The sequence below is a fragment of the Lathyrus oleraceus genome, chromosome 3, assembly GCF_024323335.1.
Source record: "Lathyrus oleraceus cultivar Zhongwan6 chromosome 3, CAAS_Psat_ZW6_1.0, whole genome shotgun sequence".
NCBI lineage: Eukaryota > Viridiplantae > Streptophyta > Magnoliopsida > Fabales > Fabaceae > Lathyrus > Lathyrus oleraceus.
Genome location: NC_066581.1, coordinates 493,448,409 through 493,469,904, shown reverse-complemented (window position 1 = coordinate 493,469,904; position 21,496 = coordinate 493,448,409).

Genomic DNA, 21,496 nt, shown 5'->3' with positions numbered 1-21,496 from the left:
TTCACTTCTGTAACACAACTTTCTGTAGGTAGTGGCTAGCTCATCAAAGGTTACCTCATCATCACTTGAGTCTTCATCATAACCCCATCTTCTAGTAAAGGCAGTCACAAGATTGACAAACTCTCCTTCTGTTTCACTTTCATCAGACCAAGTAGCAGCAAGACTCTTCTTCTGTTTCTTGAGGTAGGTCCCACATTCAGCTCTAATGTGTCCATACCCATCACATTCATGGCACTGAACTCCTTTTCCTTGTTTGGACTTTTCATTAGATCTTTTTCTTCTTCCAGCATCATTGGACCTACTGATGTCAAATGAGTTGTTCTTGACATTAGACTTAGACCTTACATCCATCTTTTTCAAGAGTTTGTTGAATTGTCTCCCCAGTAATGCTACATCAATTTCCAGATCTTCATCGGTATCTTGACCACTTTCTTCCTCTTTCTCTTCAGTGTTTGACATGAAGGCTATGCTTTTGACTTTCTTTTCAGATCCATCACTCATTCCCAACTCAAATGTTTGGAGGGATCCAATTAGCTCATCCACTCTCATATTGCAAATGTCTTGAGATTCTTCTATGGTTGTCACTTTCATGGCAAATCTCTTGGGAAGTGACCTGAGAATTTTCCTCACTAGTTTTTCATCTGACATCTTCTCACTCAGGGCTCTCGAGGCATTAGAAATTTCAAGGATATTCATATGAAAGTCATGAATATTTTCATCTTCTTTCATCCTCAAATTTTCAAACTTGGTAGTAAGCAGTTGCAATCTAGACATCTTTACTCTAGAGGTACCTTCATGAGTGATTTTGAGAATATTCCAAGCATCTTTAGCCACCTCATAGTTGTTCACCAGTCTGAAGATGTTCTTATCAACCCCATTGAATATAGCGTTCAATGCTTTAGAGTTTCCAAGGGCTAGTTCATCCTCTAACTTGGTCCATTGTTCCTCAGCCTTCTTATCAGTTGTAACTTCTCCTTCCTTAGTAATAACTGGATATTCCCAGCTTGTTAGAACAACCTTCCAAGCCTTAATATCCAAAGATTTCAGGAAGGCTACCATTCTAGGTTTCCAGTAGTAATAGTTAGATCCATCCAGAATTGGTGGTCTATGAACAGATCCTCCGTCTTTATCCATAGTACCAGAAAGTAACGTCCCAAGATCTCACCCAGAACTAGAGCAGGATGCCTGCTCTGATACTAATTGAAATTATGGTATCAGATATGAGATGTCGAAGGTAATGTCACGACACTAATATCTGAACAATATAAACAGGACAAAAGATAAAGAACAATAGTACAAGTGACAACAGCAATTGTTAACCCAGTTCGGTGCAAACACACCAACGTCTGGGGGCTACCAAGCCAGGAAGGAAATCCACTAGACAAAACTAGTTCAAAGACTCTCAGTAAACAACTTCAAGTTACAGTCTTTTCACCTAATCTCTACCCGTGTGACTTCAATCTAAGAACTCTTAGATAAGAGATCCTACTCACTCCCCCTCAATCACAACAGTGATGTAAAACAAATATTACAATGAAAGAAGACACTCTTCAAGAACACATACTTGATTTGGCTTAAAAGCTTAAACCAAGTAAACACACACTCATGCTTCAAAGCTTAGAGTGGACAAATTACAACTCAAAAGTCAGTCCAATTTAATCATCAATGGATGAATGAATGGCTCACAATACACACGCTCACACAAGACTAAAACCCTTATTCTCTCTCACTATTTCGTTCGTTATTTCTTGTGTGTTAAAACCAGGTATTACATGCCCTTTATATAGAAGAGTTTGACTGGGATTGGACATCATAAAACCCTAAAACTATTTTCCATTTGTATCTTCTTTACAGCTGATCATATCTTATTGGAAAATAAATCAATCTGGTTTTAACTACTGCTTTAATGGCGCGTTCAATCTCCTCATTAATCACACACAAATTAGCATGAAAAGCGCAATCAAAAAATACATAACATTTAGACTAAATGTTCTGTATACAGATATCTTGATATCGGGTTTGACATCTCAGCTAAATCCTGCACAACCATATTTTAAACACCCTGCAGGAACCTGTTATCTCATGTCAAGACAACACTTGTGACAACTTGTGAAAACTCTAGGTTTTACCAAAATTGATGCCAACACATAGAACCAACATGAAGGATTACACTAAGTACAATTTAAGAAACCAAATAAAAATACAAGCGAAAATGAGACTAGTCATCCTAAGGATCCCTAAAAACAATGTCAGAAGATCTGGCTGCAGGCGCGTACTTCCTCCGAATGTGTTGAATCTTGGTCTCAAAAGAAGCCTTCAACTGAGTCTTCTCGAGGACAAGCTGATCAACAATCTTCTTCCAAGTGACTGTAGCGGGATATTCATGATCATTAAGCTATTGACAAGCTAGAGATCAATTAACAAGAGTCGCCATCGCGCTTTTATTGTTTTCAAGGGAAAAGGGAAAAAGTACGAACAAAACCCAAAAGGTAAAAAGTTTTCAAATAAAAACTAATAAAAAGTCAAAGATCACAAGTAAGGGGGTTGGTTACACAGAGGGAAGGTATTAGCACCAAAAGTATCCTAGGTACTCCTAGGGAACCCTTTTTGTGTGCATATGTATTTTGTACAAAGTGATCTTTACAAGTAAATAGAATGGGGGATGAGAAAGAATTCATTAATTATATTTTTGTGTTTGACAAGACCTTCGGTCTTGTGCCTACGTACAAACATAAAAATGAGGGATCAAAACCTCGTAGTTCGTGCTACAAATTTCAAAATGAGTGTGTTGATTTTAACAAAATTTAAGTTTGAAAGGCACAAAGGCCTAAAATGATTTGAATGAGTTAGTTATTTTTGGCTTTTTTGAAAGTTTAAGTCAAGTATAGTTAAATTTATTTACAAGTTTGATTTAAGAAAAAGAAGTTTGAAAATGCAATGGCATAAGGCCAAAGTTTCTATCTTTTTTTGCAAAAGTGGTCAAAGTTTAGAACAAAAGTAGTTCACACAAAGAAGTTTTTGCAAATGGAGGGAGAGATTTTGAAATTAAAGAAATGGGGAGAAGATGAAGAGACTATCCTATGCACAAAATTAAAAGTTTAGAGTTGAAAAGATCTGACCAAATGGGTAGCAATCCAATAGACAAGTATGTCAATAGAAACCCAGAATTCCCTTGGACTTTTTAAATCAAACAACACACAAATGCACAATTATATTATCTTGAAGATCAAGGCATCAAATAAAGATGGCCTCATCCAAGCTTATCCACTTCATGATCTTTTTCAAAATAGCCCATGCAACAGATGAATTCCATAAGTCACAGGTTCAGAATAACAGCTTCACAATGATCAATGTTGCAGATGAATCTTAGAGAGATCTTCAAAAATTGTATCAGATGAACTTCAAATTGTAAGCACTTGGTTCTTCAACAAATTGGCATTGGCCAAGTCCTTTAGTTTAGGGAGGTTGTCTAGATTCTAAGTCCATTTGTCCATGATCAAGCCAACAGTCCACTCAAAAGTTTTTTTTAGGGTTTTTTGTTATTATTGTGTGCACTAATGGTCAAAGACCACACAAACAAACAAAGCAACACAAACAAAATATATCACACAATATGGTCCAAATGGACAAAGTGAAAATTGCATTAACATAAACAATTAGAATTATATGTGCAATGACAAAGTAAATTGAATTAAAGTAAAAACTTGAAATTAAAAGTTAATAGTTAGTAAATTAGAAGTTAGTTTTGCTTTGCTTTTCATTTCAAGACATTCTTTGGAGAACATTCAACCCACTTATCACAAGCATGGATCCTTGAACCAAAATATCTTCCAAAGGAAAGAAAGAAGGCTAAGTTTCCATACAATACCATGAAAGAGGGGAGACTTACAATCTCACTAACTAGAATGCTTATGCCTTTTGGGTCACAAATTTAGCGCTATGTTAAGCAATCGAAATTGGACTTATGTAGAAGTCACAACTATTTGAGGCCGGGTAATAGACCATCGGTGTTAATGCATGTTGGAGACATAGTATTATGAACTATGCTCATGAAACATACCACACACACAAAAATATGCAAAAGGTGTGGCCTAATCTCATCCATACTCATGTCAATTTTTTAATCAACTAGCATTAGGACTTTGAGATGTCATAGGCCAAATGGAAATGAATGAATGAAGAAGAGGAATGAGATGAAGTGGGAAGGGGATGAATGAGATCACAAATTGGTCAAAGGATGACTTTTACCAAATTAATATCATTCATTCATTTTGGGAGATGGAATGTACATTCCATCAATCCCCTAAATCCAATGATATTAACTTAACAATGTCAAGTCAACCTTGACCAAGGCCCAAGAACAATAAGCAAACTCAAACAAGTCAATACAAATGGTCAACAAAATTTAAATGGCATTTATTCAATTAAAACTAATAAAATAGTGCATTTAAATCAAATATGTTTTGTCCAATTCCTAAAATCTCATCAAAACACCAAAGAAATGGCCATGAGATTTAGCATAGGTCAAACAAGGTCAAAGGACCTTGGAGAAAAAAATTCAGAATTTTTGGACATTTAAAAATATTTTTAAACAATTAAAAACAAATTCAAAATCAATTAAATCATGAAAAATATTAATAATGATCCGAAAAATAATTTTAATTCTGAATATGAAAGACAAAAATATTTGAATTTTTTTGGTGAAAGTCCCATATTTTTTGGATCATTATTGAATTTAATATGAATTATTGAAGAAAACGCAAATAAAACAAAAATTCAAAAAATCAAAAATACGTGGACCATCAGATCTCCCTCATTAATTGAGGTGGCAGATCTGATGGTCCCTAGCGCGCGAGGTCCATATAGACGTGAGTCAACTGCGTGGCAAATGTGGTAATCAACACCAATGCTCAGGATTAAAACGTGAGAAGAGGAACATGTGGTTCAGATGCAAGACAACTCATCGCCGGAGCCAGAGCTCCTTTGAACCTCACCGGACAGGTCATCATGAAACATCACCAAAAATAAAAATAAAGACATGATCTTAAAGAAAAAATGACACTGAGCTCGAATCTGACCTCCATTCATTCCAATTCCAAATATATTAAGAGATATGTAGATTTGAAATTTGAGGTACATGAATTGATTTGCTTCGATTTGACCTCAAAGCAAATCAATCTTCTTGCCTACATTGGTAGGACTTCAGACAACCAAAGAATCAATGGAATTGAGTAAGAATTTAAGAGAATCGAAGAGTTTAAAATTTCTGAAAAATACCTTCAATGGAGGTCTGAACTCGATAGATCTTGATCTTGCTTTTGCTTGGACTCACTCCACTTGCTTGCAGGAGAAGGATTGAATGGTTTAGAAGCAATGGATTCCTGGAGAATTGAATTCCAAAATAGTGGAGATTCAAGCTCAAACTAAAAAAAAATTATCAGGCTTATCCTTTGAGAATGAAGGGTTTAAAGTGGGGGATCAAAGCTGGCACAATTGTGTTTCCATCTCTGAGCAATTGAAGCTCTATTTATAGCTGAATTGGTTGATAATTGCACACTCTCTTTCACTTTCCAAAATTGGCAAATGATGATACAATGGTGCATGGGCGCGCATAGGCCCATGAAATGATAGCTTAAGGTCCAAATTTGAAGATCAGATGCTTTGAAGTTGGCTTGGATTGCAAGGCACATGTACATTAATGCTTGAAGTTTGATCCATGCCAAATGATATCAGCCTGTTTAAGCCATGCATAACCTATGCATTTCTCATCCAAAATGAATTAATTTGAGCTCTTTGGAAAGGTGAGATCAAGAGGAACAGGTTTGATGCTGAACACTTTTTCATTTAGAGCTTGGAACTTGGAGAAATTTGAGGTGGAAGTTTGGAAATTTTTGACATATTAAATTTTTTCTAAGTGTCAAGCCTCATGTCCCAATATTCCACATTGCTTAACTTTTTATGGGAGCTTCAAATGAGAAAAGTGTCTTCATCAAAGTTGTATCTCTATCACATACCTTCAAAATGTCCACCAATTTCATGTCATTTGGATTTGAAAATGATAGAGTTATGCAGTTTTGAAGTTTGGAAAAATCACTTGATTAATGGTATAGGTCAAAAGTGACCTATAATGTAACCTCATATCATATGCTCAAAAAAGTTCAATTAGCTCCCACTCCAAACATAAAAGTTGAAGTCGACACATTGAGTTTGATTGTGCAACTTGGAAATCTTTAATCTCATAAAAATTGAGAAAGTTATGGCCTTGGGAAGTTGACTTTCAAATTAGGGTTTAGACAAATTGACCTATAATGTTTCAACATAGAAAATGATTTTCCAAGCAAAGCTAGATCTAGGTCTCAACATGAAAGTTGTTTATAATATCATTTAGAGTAAGTTTTCTTTTGGAATCATTTTCATATGGTGAAAATTGTAGGAGATTGGGTCTAGGGAGACCCAGTTTTGATCAGATGAATCCATCTGGCCAACCACCATCAACCAACTTGCTAACCTTCAATTATCTTGACTTTCTAGGATCATGGTAGATCATATATGCATAAGATGATGAAATTTGAAGTGTCCCTTGAGAAATTTGATCAATTGGTGAGATAGCTTGTTGGAGAAGTTACTCAAGATACCTAGTCAAACTAGGGTTTCCAAAGCTAATCACCCTCAAACTCTTGAAGAAAACTTGATCAATATAACATGTAGAGAACATTGGGACTCATATATGATGTTCATAACCATTATTGAATCAATTATTGGTTTTTCTCTTTGTTCATGAGGGTCTCAAACCCTAGATGTGATCTTGATGAATCAATGAGATCATGCCCTACCACAAAAGACTTAGGCAAATGCAAAGACATATTTTTGGTATTTTGGTTAGTGAAATGATAAAATACAAGTATGATATAATCACAAAGTGCTTGGTGATCTCTCCTAAAACAAACCCAATGAAAGAGGGGTAAGAAGGATGCCAGGGTATGATCCCAATGCTTATGCTTATGATGGAATTACATGAGGGGTCTTAGGGTAAAAATTTGGGTCTTACAGCTGCCCCTATTTAAGAATATTCTAACTGAGGAGGCGAAGGTTAAAATCTTCAGCTCGATTCAATAGAATGGGCTTAAATAACAACATACAGAAACAAATTTTGTCCCCTAAGAGACCTCATGATGCAAATGATATGAATGCAAAAGTTAATGCTTTGTGGGGAAATATTGCCACAAAGGAAAAAGAAATCAGAGAGACCGAAAGTCCGCAGGAGCATAATACATTCCATAAGAAAAACTCACTGGGGAGACAGAGACTCTGAGGGAATAAAAGGATATATGCGTAGGCCAGGCTACGACTTAAAACTACTGGGGGACTAGAGGGATTCCATACACATATGGAAAGACTCAGTCGGGGAAACAAACATCTGCAAGGGATACGAATAAGTTAAGATTAAGCTGAGGTACTCGAATCATGTAGGGGAACAACGATTTCACTAAGGAAATGCGCACTCAACTCAACTGGGGGGAAAATAAAGTTTCAACACAGGAGGAGCAGAAATGTATTACCTACTACCTGTTTCTGGGTAAGGAGATAATAAACATCTGACAGAGAGAACATCCGTCATTGGTTAAGATGAACATATCAAGGATGACTCGTTGAGGAAAAGCCAGGAGGAAGTATTCATTACCGGTTACTGGGTAAGAATAGCCTTGCTGGGAAAACTGCAAAAGAGAGGATTTACAACTACCGGTTACTGGGCAGAAGACCAAGGGTGAGAGTATCCGTCATCGGTTAGGATGAACATATCAAGGATAAACTCGACAGGGAAGAAAATCCGTCATCCGTTAGGACGAACATATCAAGGATAGACTTGCTTAGAAATGTCAAGGAGGATACCCGTCATCGGTTAGGATAAACATATCAAGGATATACCAACTAAACAAAAGGGGGAATTGCATCTATCAAAAACTGGATAGAAAACCGTCGAAGAGAAAATCCGTCACCGGTAAGGATGAACATATCAAGGATAGACTCTGCGAGGGGACAAAGTAGGATTTACAACTACCGGTTACTGGGTAGAAGACCAATCAAAGAGAAAATCCATCATTGGTTAAAATGAACATGTCAAGGATAGACTCTGAAAAGGGGAGCAAAAATAGGGATTACATCTATCAGTTACTGGATAGAATACCAAAGAAGAGAAAATCTGTCACTGGTTAAAGTGAACATATCAAGGATAAACTCTGCACAAGGAAAAAGTAGGATTTACAACTACCAGTTACTGGGTAGAAGACCAACAAGGAGAAGAAAACCCGTCATCGGCTAAGATGGACATACCAAGGATTAACTCTCTGAGGAACAAAATAGGGATTACAACTACTTTTTTACTGGGTAGAATACCAAAGCGAGAATATCCATCACTGGTTAAAGTGAACATATTAAGGATAGACTCCTGCGGGGGAGAAAAGATATCCGTCACCGGTTAAGATGAACATATCAAGGATATACTTTTCGGGGAATAGATCCACTGGGGATTCTACTGAGGGGTGAAAAAGGGTACATTTGTCGGGTATTGGGCATGTAGTAACACACTGCAAACTAAGAAGAATATTACCAGTTACTGGGTAATAGACTCTTAGGGGACCAAAGCATCTATCTAGGTAAGAGCTAGAAAGAAACAATCAATCAAGGCTCAACCCAATGAGGATATAACTCAAAGGGAGTAATTCCATCCAGAAAATCTACTGGAGAGGAAATTAGAATAACAACCATTCACGAGGAAACAAACTCAGTGGGGAAACAGAGTAAGGTTAAAGTCTTTCTGCTGAAGGGGCTCACACTCTATAGTTGAAAGAGGACAGACACCAGATTTGGTATGAGGATAAAGTACTGCCATAACAGAGAATGAGAATCTCAAACAAATAAAATATGCAGGATATGCAAAATCATGAAATTATATGAATGTATATGTATATGTATATGTGATGATTATGCTGACAAAACGATCACAAGGGATACAAAGGTGTCGCAAAGAAATTGAACCACCGGTACAATCCTCAGTCAATCCATAAAATATGGAGACAACAGTCGGAGAATAGAGAGATCAACATCCCAAGGGCTCAACCCTAGCTGAGGATAAAACATCCAATATATGGGGAATTTTAGATCAACACCATACAAATGGGAGACAACCCTACAAATCCACAAAGAGTTGCTCAGAAACCATGAGGAAACTCTGACTGGGAGCGAAGATAGATGGCGATTGATGGGGACACCAAAGCGATCTACTGTGGAAAGATCAAACATCTATGATGATGATCCACCTGCTGAGGAAATACAAACTTCACTGGGGGAGGCCGAAACTCTGTTGGGGACAAGGACACGCCGCAACCAACTCAGCTGGGGATAAAGAAATAAGCTCCACTAGGGATCAAACACTCCTCCGAGAAACTGAATCAACACAAACGTCTAGAGATACCTAAAGAGTTAACTGCCTGGGGGACCATAGATGCTTCATACTTAAGGACTTGTCTTTTACTGAAATGCTGTTGATATTCCTTTTACTTGCTTTGGAATAATTCTTGCTTTTATATACTAAAGAAACTTGATTTTGATTTAAAAGTTAATTTTAAAATGATCATAATAAAATTTAAAAGTATTGGCTGAAGTAAAATAAGAGTAGAAACAATTGGATAAAAGCTCAACGTTATTTAATAGAATGGTAGTCTGTAAATGACAGGACTCCATAGATTTTACAAATTTGAAAATGGTAATTTAAATGGAAAAAGGGGTAAATTGAATACAAATGATCCTTAATCCCTCTACCAAATCTTGATATCCACTATGCTCTTGACCGCTGCTGGAGATGAACTAATGTCAACCCTTGTGCTCAATCAGGTCTTCAAAATCTAAAGATCAGCAAAATGCAGTTACTTTCCATAATCCCTAATTTTTGCATAAGCTTCCCCAAGGTGGGGTACTTAACTTATTGGGTAACTCGTTCTGTTTTTATGTGTCTAATTTTTGCCTGGATCTCCCTTTCGGGTTTTCAATCCACCGAGACGTTCATTTTTGCCTAAGTCGCCCTTTCAGGTTTTCAACTTGGCGAGCTGTTCTTTTATTTTTTAGGCAAAGTATTTCTTTACTGGATCTGCGTTCATAGGACGAGTGAACTCTTCACCATCCATAGTTGTAAGAATTAATTCACCGCCTGAAAAGGCTCTCTTAACAACATATGGGCATTTATAATTGGGAGTCCATTTTCCTCTAGAATCTGGTTTGAATGTTAAAATATTCTTGAGCACAAGGTCACCTTCTCTGAACACTCGAGGTTTGACCTTCTTATCAAAAGCTTTCTTCATCCTCTGCTGATATAACTAACCATGACACATGGCAATCTATCTTTTCTCTTATATCAAATTCAACTGGTCAAACCTGGTATGACACCAGTCAACTTGGCTTCCATGAGCACACGCAATGAAGGAATCTCAACCTCTACGGGGAGCACGACTTCCATACCATAAACAAGAGAGAAAGGGGTTGCCCCTGTTGAAGTGCGGAGGGATGTACGATACCCATGTAAAGTAAATGGGAGCATCTCGTGCCAATCCTTATACGTCACAACCATCTTCTGAATAATCTTCTTGATGTTCTTATTCACATCTTCAACAACCCCATTCATCTTGGGTCTATAGGGAGAAGAATTATGATGTGCAATCTTGAAGTCTTTGCAAAGGGCTTCCACCATATTGTTATTCAAGTTCGATCCATTAATAGTAATGATCTAACTTGGCACACCATAACGACATATAATCTGATTCTTGAGAAACCTTGCAATAACTTGCTTGGTCACGTTTGCATACGATGCCGCTTCAACCCATTTTGTGTAGTAATCAATTGCCACTAAAATGAAACGATGTCCATTCGAAGCTTTGGGCTCAATCATCCCAATCATATCAATTCCCCACATGGAGAAGGGCCATGGGGAAGAGATAACATTCAATAGTGTTGGAGGAACATGAATCCTATCAGCATAAATTTGACACTTGTGGCATTTCTTCACAAACTTGCGACAGTCAGATTCCATTGTCAGCCAATAGTAACCTACTCGCAACATCTTCTTCGCCATTGCACGTCCATTGGAATGAGTACCAAAGGAACCTTCGTGCACTTCGGTCATCAATAAGTCTGCTTCGTGTCTATCCATGCATCTGAGCAAAACCATGTCGAAGTTTCTCTTATACAGTATATCACCATTCAAGTAGAAATTACCAGCTAATCTTCTCAAAGTCTTCTTATCTTTCAAAGATGCCCCAGACGGGTAAATCTGACTTTGGAGGATGTAAGACCCTAATTTTGACCCTAAGATCCCTCATGGCATCATATCATTGCTCAATGCATTGCCTCAAGGGTCATAGCATATGTGGCTCCTTAACCCTATGGGTGGGACTTGTGTGAGTGGTTTTGAGACCACCAAGCATGCTTGTATTGTATATTATTGCTTTTCTTATTTTGATTACTAACCAAAAGCACAAAAATATGTCACTAACTCTTTTGGTTTTGAAGCTCAAGTGATCATGTGCTCCCCTGTTCCTAGGGGGCTCCTAAGCTCAATGAAGTGGCTAGATGAAGATGAGAAAAAGAATTACAATGGTACACAAATCTCCTAATAATCATATATGTCTCCCAAGTGTCTCAATTTTCCAATTTGATCAAGATAACCCAAAGGGCTTTAGGATTGTTTCCCAAGGAAACCCTAATTCAACAGTGCCTTGCTCATGAAGCAACCTCAACCTATGATCAAATTTAATCAAGGGAAGTGCTTTCGTTCATTATTTTATGCATATATGAGCTTATTTGAGGATCCTCAATCATTCATTCATCAATATTTTAAGTTTGGCTTTGTGAAGGTGACAAGTCAAGCCATCTGACTAAACTGAAGATCACTGAGATACAACTTTTGATGCGTTTCTCAAATGAAGATGATCCCAAGAGAAACAATGTTCTTAAGAACCATATGAAAAACTTGCATGTTCATCAAAAATCCATTTTAAACTTGGAAGGTCATCATTCATTGCAAAACCTTATAGATCATTTTGACTAAAACCCTAATTTTGAGTCAACTTCCCAAGGACCTAACTTCCTTAATTTTTATGATTTTGAGGTGAGACAAAATGAATTGGAAATATTAAGATGTCTAATTCAAATTTTATGTTTGACAAAATTTCATAATCCTAAAAGAAATACATGTGATAATACAAAACAATATAGGTCACTTTGGACCTAAGTCATTGAATTTGAAAAATGTCCAACTTCAAGTGCTCATAACTTTATTATGAAAAGTCCAAATGATTCAAAATTTGAGTCTAAATTGATCATTGTGAAAAGATCTACAACTTTGGTGTTGGAGGTTTGCCTATTTGAGGCTTGCATCATTGAAATAGAGGGGCTTGAAGATGCTTACGTTTGGTGAAAATTTTCAAAGGGAACCTAGACACGTTTTGTACCCAAACCTTCACAGTCAGTTTTAAAAAATTTCCAATCGCCAAATGAATTTTTTCCCAACATGACTTTTCTTCATTATTTCAAGGGCTTTGCAACCATTACTCACATTAATTTTTTGTACTTTCCATGAGTGAGTTTAGAAAAGCTTGATGTTTATGTTTATTTTTGCATTTCACATTATAACTTGATGTGCAAGCTTGTGCAGTCCCTTGTGCATGTCCAATTCACTTCCATTTGATCTCAGCATGGATTTTCGTTCATTCAAATGGTAACCAAGTGGAGATCTGAATTGCTGCTTGTAGAACCTCAAATTTGCACCCCCATTTGCACACTCATTTCATTTTTAGGACATTAACATTGCATTAACACTGCATAGTGCATTGCATTTCATCAGTCAAAACTGGTATCGGGAGAATTCATCTGTGAAAAGGAGCCAAGAATTTCCATGATATAAAGGCCCTATGGTTGTTCTAGAGAGCTTATGTGAATCCAAGGTTCATTTTGAAGCAACTTGACCAGGTGTTAGAGGCTCAAAGTCTATAGTGCAGTTTCAGGTCATCTGGGCCCCATAAAAGTCAACTGCAAGTCAACTGAGGGCTAGGAGGTGGAGAAATGGTTTGAGACACTTCATTCATGTCCCAAATAGGGTTAATCAACATGTCAAACATCTACCTTGAAGATTTTGAAGCCACATCAAAAGTTTCCAAAGATGGAAAGTGACCTGTAATTTCAAGTTTCCAAAAATGGCAAGTTTTTGGACCAACTTCAACTCAACTTTCCAACATCAAAGAAACTTCAAATGAAATTTTGTCCAACATGAAAGTTGAAGATCTTTCTCTCCCATTTCCAAAGAGTCCAAGATCATGAGCATCTGATGAATGGTTGAGAAGATATGATCCAATCATTGCCAAGAGTGCATGGAACTTCAAAAGGCCATAACTTTTGACTCATAACTCCAAATTGAGTGCTCCTTTTTGCAAAATTCTTCTCATGACATGAACTTTCCAAATCATTCATCACATTGCACAAAATTTCATCATATGGTCATTTGCATGTTCATGTCAATTTTGGAGGGAAAATGCTAATTTTGAAATTGGTGCATCATGGGAACAAATCACCATTGTGTTAATTGGAAGTTTTTAAGTAAATTTGGCCATGTACATGGTACTGTTCACGTTTGGAATTGCCATGCACCACAAAAATTGTCATTTTTGGTCACACACCCTATCTTTGCTAATCTCAACTAAACCTTGCCTAATTACAATTTGGATGTGATTAGTGGAGCATATAAATACATAATCATAACAGAATTTTCATTTCTTCACCATTTCTAGATCTAGATTGATTTTCCCTCCAATTTTTTCTCTCAACCAAAATTCAAATTTCTTCCACATAAGCCTTCAATTTTCTTCCATATTCTTGTTCTTTGGTGTTGATTTAGTATAGATCAAGCCTTGAATCATCAAATTTGGACCAGAATTGTGTGGTGCAAGCTCATGAACATAACAATGGCAGTTCAGATTTAAGCAAGATCTAAGCAGTTCAAAGCCTCAAGGTCTTCATCAAACTTCATAACAAGTGATTAGGAGTGGATTTGCTCGATTGCCAGGCCTTGAAACTGTAGATTCCAGAAGTTGATCTTCAAGAGGTCATATTTTCGATCATCTTAATTCTCTGTTTTATGTGTATGATAGTGTAGATCTTATCATGATGGTTAATCTGAGCTAAAATTCATGTGATTTGGTTAAGAAATGGCTGAGATATAGTGAATTGAAGTTTTGTGCATCAAACTTATTTTGCTCGATTTGCTTCGTATGTGATGAATTGCTGTGAATTATTAGTGGATTCGTGTTCCTTGCATGATAACGGTTCGATTGATGTAAATTTTGGCGAAATCTGGAAAAAATTTGAAGAAGAGTACTGTTGCTCCGCCGTCTTCGCGAGGAAGACGGTTGTTTTCGCTAGGGTGACCACCGTCTGCAACTTGCGTTGCTGGCGCTAGGGTTTTGTGACTCATATGCCACGCGAGCGCTTACCTAGCAGAATGATAGGCCCTCGCTGCGTTGACTTGGCCACGCGTACGCTTGATTTGTGACTAGGCGCCAACATGTTTAAATGAAACTCCGTGTTTTGGCTTGTACTGAGTTCGAGTCCTGCTTCCAGCAATTGCCATTTCTTCATTTCTTTTCATTTTATTTTTTTGTTTTGCAATTTTTATTTCATTTTATACATGATCTTTGAAAAATCATAACTAATTGAATAATGATCCAAATAATTCCAGGTTTTTTTCTACATGATCCTTGAGATGTCTATTATTTTTGGTTGAGATTTTGTGACTTTACAATTTCTGGATTTTGAATTGTTGTTGATATATGAACATGTATGCTTTTGTGACCTTGCTTCATTCAAACTAATGTAAAATGCTCAATATTGATCCAAATGCCAGGAAATTTTGCATGATGATTCTTAACATGTTAATGGATTTGTGTGATTTTATTTGGCATTTTTTGTTATTGTCTTCACTGTTTGGGACACATGTACTTTAGGTGTGACAATTTGTGTCATACAATTGGATGTCTAGCTTATGAATTTTTATATCCAGGTCAATTGAACTCTGATGATTCTGATTTTTGATATGATGATTGGGTTTGATGTGTTGAATTCTCATAAAAATTTCCAGAATTGTTTGAGTCTTTTCTGTTTTGATGTGGAATTTTGATTCCTGATGATCACTTGTGAGCTTTGAATTTGCCCTTTGCCTTCTCTTACACATGAAATGACTTTGCTTAATGATTTTGATTTGGTCCTTTTTAGGACATGTTCATGATAGAGTAAATGTGATTCATGTTGAATATTGGTTGCTGTTTTGACATTTTGCCCTACCTTTGACCCTAGCCTTGGTGCTAGTGGTTTGTACTCATCTTTTGAGTTGTGCATTTCAGGTTCAAGCTATTATCCTTAGTGGTTGATGCAATATCAATTCATGAGATGCAAACTACTTTGTGCACTAATCCTTTGTGTTGTAGGTTCATGGAATGTGGTGGAATCACTTGAATTCTTGAGTCGTAAAGCTTGACTTGTGTGGCATATTGAGTTGTAACACTGTTGACTGTTGGTTGTTTGTCTGAACATAGTACTGATTGGTTAGTTTTTCTTACAGGTACTTTAGCCGCTTTAACTCATTGCTTGAGTTGCTTTGCTTGTGGTTGGCATACCACTTAGGTAATCTCTTTAACTCCATGTAGTCTGGAAGACCTGTCATGTTATGTTGGCAGGCACCTGTCTGAAGCCCTCCTTAAGAGGCAATGTTTGTGGTTGTTTATCTTTGTGCCTTGTACATGTAAAGACCTCCTAAGTGAAGAGGCATTGGCAGATAAAAGGGATGTGCAATCTATCCCCTGCTACTCAGTTGTGTCTTTCATCTTGCTCACACCATGTGTTGATGCATTTTGAATAAAAAACCCAAAATCTTGTATATAGAGTCAGTCATTGTGGAATAGAGTTCCTCATTCTGGACTCTCACACATTCATTGATTCAAGCTCACCCAGGCCGGGTTAAGAGCTATGAGGTCTGATCCTCATTTCCCATTTCATCTGCTTCATTCTAACCCTCAATGTTAGGGTTAAGAGCTCAAAACACCCCTAACAGAACCTGCTTGTTTGTCGAGGTTGATTTGACCCCTTGATTAAAGCCCAGCCTTGTATAAGCCACTTGTTTGCATATAGTGTGTGTGCTTGCTCTCTTGTGCTTATGTTTGCTTACTTGATTAATGTTTAGGCTAGCTTGCTTCCTGTGCGAGTTAGGACTAGAGACCTCAACATAGGGATCGTATGCATGACAACTTCTAGGCTCGAGTCGTAGTCTCCCTAGTAGCTTGTTGTCTCCCTAGTCTCTGGTTAGGATAGAAGTTTTTTCCCTGTTAAGGGGAACTATGTCGCCCTGATCCTCATACCAGATGAGGTACGTAGGCAGGAGATTGAGCTGGTCTCTCCGGGCAACCTTTTTGTTTTGTTTGTGCTTGTGTGGAGTCTGACATAAGTCCAGCAATTGGCAGTCGGTTTCCTGTGTGTGTTTGTTTGTTCGGAGTCTGACGTAAGTCCAGCGATTGGCAGTCGGTTTCCTGTGTGTGTTGTTTGTTTGGAGGCTGACATAAGTCCAGCGATTGGCAGTCAGTTTCCTCTGTGTGTTTGTTGGTTTGGAGTCTGATGTAAGTCCAACGATTGGCATTCGGTTTCCCGTTTGTTTGTTTTGTCTGGAGTCTGATGTAAGTCCAGCGATTGGCATTCGGTTTCCTGTTGTGTGTTTCGTTTGACGTCTTAGCGTCTCTGTTTAGCGTTTTGTTTGGCGTGCGTTAGCCGAGCTACGAGTGCTCTGATTCTTTCTCTGGTTAGAGAAGATACGTATGCATAGGATGCGACATCCTAGCGAGCATGTTCCCATAACCCCGAACTACGTCGACTCTGATGTTTGTTTCAGACAAACTACGTAGGCCCAGGATGCGACCTCCTGTCGAGTCCTCTTCTTCCGTCTTTCATTTGTGTTTCATCCCAGCTTGTGTATTGTTTTGAGCAGTTATTTAGCAACCTTTCTTCTATTCTTTCTGAGCGTGGATCCCGTCGAGTACGACGGATGCGTAGGGGTGCTAATACCTTCCCTTCGCATAACCGACTCCCGATCCTTGCAATCTCTGGTCGTGAGACCATTTCCTTTCCAGGTTTACTTCGAGCGTTTCCTTTCCTGCCTTTGGGATAAATAACGCACGGTGGCGGCTCTGTTTTCTTTCCCTGCCGGTTTTTCGCATAATGCGACACTACTGAATTGAAATCCAAACCCTCACTAAAGGTCAATTTCCTATTTCTCTTTCAAGCTTGAATTTCAACATCATTAGTTGATCTTGAAAGCTCAATTCCTTGACCTAGCATCAACATCACACTTCCAGAGCAAAAGTAGATCAAGAGCTTGGAGAATTCGTGTTGTTTGAAGCTTCATTTAAGAGGTAGAACATCAAACTTTCTTGATCCATATCTTGCAATATAATGTGAATTTCTTTGGTTTGTTTGGTTTTCTGAAGTCCTCATGTATGAGGCAGGCCAGTGGTGGTCTTAATTTTGCAAATTGTGCCATTTCAGTTCATGTACCATGATCTTCAAGCTCATTTTTCTCTCTAAATAGGAACTGTGAGGATGATCCATGGTTACAGGGGTGATGTACATCACCTTAGCTTCATTTTGATGCCTTTAGTTTTCATTTTCATTAAACTTTATTTTCCTGCGCGTGGTGGCCGGATCTGGTTAGATCGCCGGAGAAGATGGTGGTTTCCACCACCATCCCCAAGTGGTAGCTTCAGGACCATTTGATCATGCTGAAACGTTTTAATCTTGGCCCTTGCATATATTGACTTGTTTTAGTGCAAGGTGTAGCGCGCTTGAGTCAAGTGTTTCGTGTATCCGCGCCTTAGAACCACATGATCATCGCCACGTCAATTAATGAGATGATCCTGTGGCTGCACATTTTTGCTATTTTCTTATTTTCTGTTAATTCCATTTTAATTCTTTTTATTTTCAAAAATTCATAAATATTTTATTTGAAGTCACAAAAATATGAGACCAATGCCAAAAATTTTCTTGAAAAATCTAGTTTCATATTTTGATTTTTAATTATTTTTGTGACTTCATTTAATATTTTTTGTGAATTATTTGATTTTAATAGTTTTAATTCATTTTTAATTACTTTCTGATATTTGAAAAATCCAAAAATATTTTGATAGCACCTATGGATCATGATAAGTTAATGAAAAATAGTCTTATCAATTTCTAATTTGATTTGAGATTTATTTGAGATTTTAATTCATATGGTGTTATTTTTCATTGTTTTTAATTGTTTTTAAATAGTTTCTGATTTCAAAAATTGTTGAAAAAATTTGTCAAAGTTTGTTTGACCATGTTAGACATATGTGAATTTAATTGGACTTGTTGAAGTTGATTTGAATTAAATTTGAGGTTTGAACATATTTTGTCCATTTTATTTTGCATTTATTTTTAATTCAAAAATTACCAAAAAATTATGTTTGACTTGTTGACTTGTGATCTTCATTTCTCTTCTATTTGACATTGATTGATGATGATTTGGTTCACATTTGATCAATTGAGTTTGATACTTTATTTCTCTTTCCATCCATTTCATCTTCATCCCATTTCTTTTTATTTTTGGTCAATGAGTTAATGTCTTATGGTTAGTCTTGACAAATGAGAGGTTTAACCTTCTTTGATCCAAGCCAAACTCAACTTGATCCAAGATCAAGTGAGTTGTTTTGTGTCCAAGATAGGTTGCTTCTTGGTCAAGCAAAAAACCTAAAGTCCATACAAGGCCTTTCCCCTTTTCTTTTGGCATGGCAAGTTTGTGGAGCTTGGCTTACTAGTCATGACCTCTAACTTGTGTTTATTTGCCTATAGTTTTATTGACCGGCCTCAGATAGGTGTGACTACTAAATTAGTCCACTTACGATTGCTTAACATAGCGCTACATTGTCTTATGACAAACTAACATAACCATACTAATTACTAACTTTAATTTGAGCATTTAATTTTTGCAATTTACTTTAATGCAATTTACTTTAATGCAATTTACTTCTTGCTCATTTATTCATATTGCCTTTTCGTTTTGCTCACTTGAGCACATATTTTATGTTTATGTCATTTTCCTTTTGCTCATTTGAGCTCATTATTGTATTGTGTTGGTTTTGTGTTTGTTTGTGTGAACCCAATGCAAAAAGGAGAAAGGACTTAGAATTAGGACATACCCATGCTTAAAGGAGTTCAAGAGAAACTAGGCCTCATGCCTTTAGAATTCTAAATTTGTCCAAGAGCAACTAGGCCCAATGCCTTTAGAATGTTAAATTTCAAAGTTGAGTTTAAAGGACTTCCTTTCCAAAACTTATTCTTTGTCCATTCCTCTTATTGTGTTATGAACTTTTTGATGTTTGCTCTTGTGTGATAGGGATTCCATCTTGAGATAGTATAGAGGACCATTGTCATGAGTAGCCAAGTTAAGAGAGACAAGCCAAATGGAGATCCTAGGAGCTTGAATCTAAATATTTGTTTGATTGCTTGAGTGATTGCTAAGTCTAAAGGAAAGGGGCATCTTGAATCATCTCTATGATTTCAAGAAAAGGAACTCCAAGGGTTTTATCTTATCTCTTATCTTTCTATGCTTTAGGACTAGCCCTTCTCTTCTTCTCTCCACTCTAACCCAAGCCAAAATCTTTTCTTGCAAACTTTGACTTTGTTTCAAACTAGAAACCTAGGCCTTATGCCTTTGACTTTTCAAAATCTTTTCATTAATACTCATTGTGAATGAATCTTAATCCTACTTTGACTTCATTTTTGTAAATACATCTAAGTTGTAAATACAACTCACTTCAAGTTGTTTTTGTGGTTCCAATGGCCACCTTTGTTAAAACTTTTCATAAATATTAGCCATAGGTTTGAGTTATCATAGTGGTTGATGTAAACCTCACCTTATCCTTAGTGATTGGATTATAAGTCTTCCATACTTATTATAGGGTTAACCCATCACTAGTATGTTGAAGCCTTCCTCACATGGTGGATTGTTGGTAGGTTGAGTTTTCTCCCTTTAATAACAAAAGACCTTAAGGATTTTGATCAAATCAATTCACCAACCTTTGAGATTTTTACCCCGAACTACGAGGTTTTGATCCTACCTTTGTGATGGTACGTAGGCAATGGGTTCATCCATTCAAACAACAAAATTTATAAATATAATCTATTATCTTCTCATCCCCCAATCTTTTGCACATATTTTCACAAATACCAACCTACAACACATATTTGCAAAAAGAGGTTCCCTTAGAATACTAAGGATGTTTTGGGTGCGTAAAACCTTCCCATTTCATAACCAACCCCCTTGCTTAGATCTCTGACATTTTTATTAGTTTTTGATTTGATAAAACTTCTTACTTGCCTTTTGTTCGCTTTTTAGACTTTCCTTTGGACAAATAAAAGTGCGGTGGCGACTCAAATTGTATGTTGACTTTTGGTTTAGTCAATAAACCTAAAGGTAACAAAAATCCCACTACAGAAAAGTGGCGACTCTGCTGGGGATCTTTAACTTCCTAGTGGGTTTAGCCTACTTTTTGCTTATGTGTGTTGTATGATTATATTTATTGGTGACATATTTTTGTGCAAATTTGGGATGACTGTATTGTTTGTAATGTATGAATTGCTTGATATATTACTTGCTTGTATGCTTGATGATTTCTTGTGAGATGAGTTCTATACCCGAACTCGAGTGCACTTATGATAGGAGAATGGCATAGTCTTGTTGATTTGTGTGGAGTTATTCCTTAGCAAGTTGACTTGCAAGCCCATTCACTTGGTGGAGGTCTTGTTGGGATCAATAATGTCACACGAGTAGTCGTGGTTAGGCATTACTCTTTCCAATACAAACCTTAGAAGCCAAGGACCTTAGATACCTAACCCATATTGGCCTATTTTAGGATGTAGTGCGAAGGTCGTTCAAATGTAAGATTTGATACGATTGTTACGCGATACTACACTCATAAGAGTCTCTCTTGAGAATATTTTTGGAATACGAGTAGTCGTTTTATCCGATAATATCCGAAAGATGAGATGATGACTATGGGGACCCTTTTTAGAACATGATGGTCAGGTTTAACAATAGTACACTCCCTTTGGGTGGTTCTTAACCGAGACTCCATGCTCATGACTTACAAAAAACCCTTGATTCGCGGTTGGTCCGTTCTCGTATATCCTCATTATCAATGGAACTTGGGTGTTGATAAGGTGTAAACCATAATCCACCAAAATGGATGATTGATATTGACGATGACTTGAGCCATCCCGTGACCTTTGTGTGGTGTGACTTGCTTGATCCTTGAGTGTGATTGTTGCATCCAAGAATTCATGCATTCATTTGCATCCATATCATCGACAATGAAAATTTTCAAGGAACTTAAGA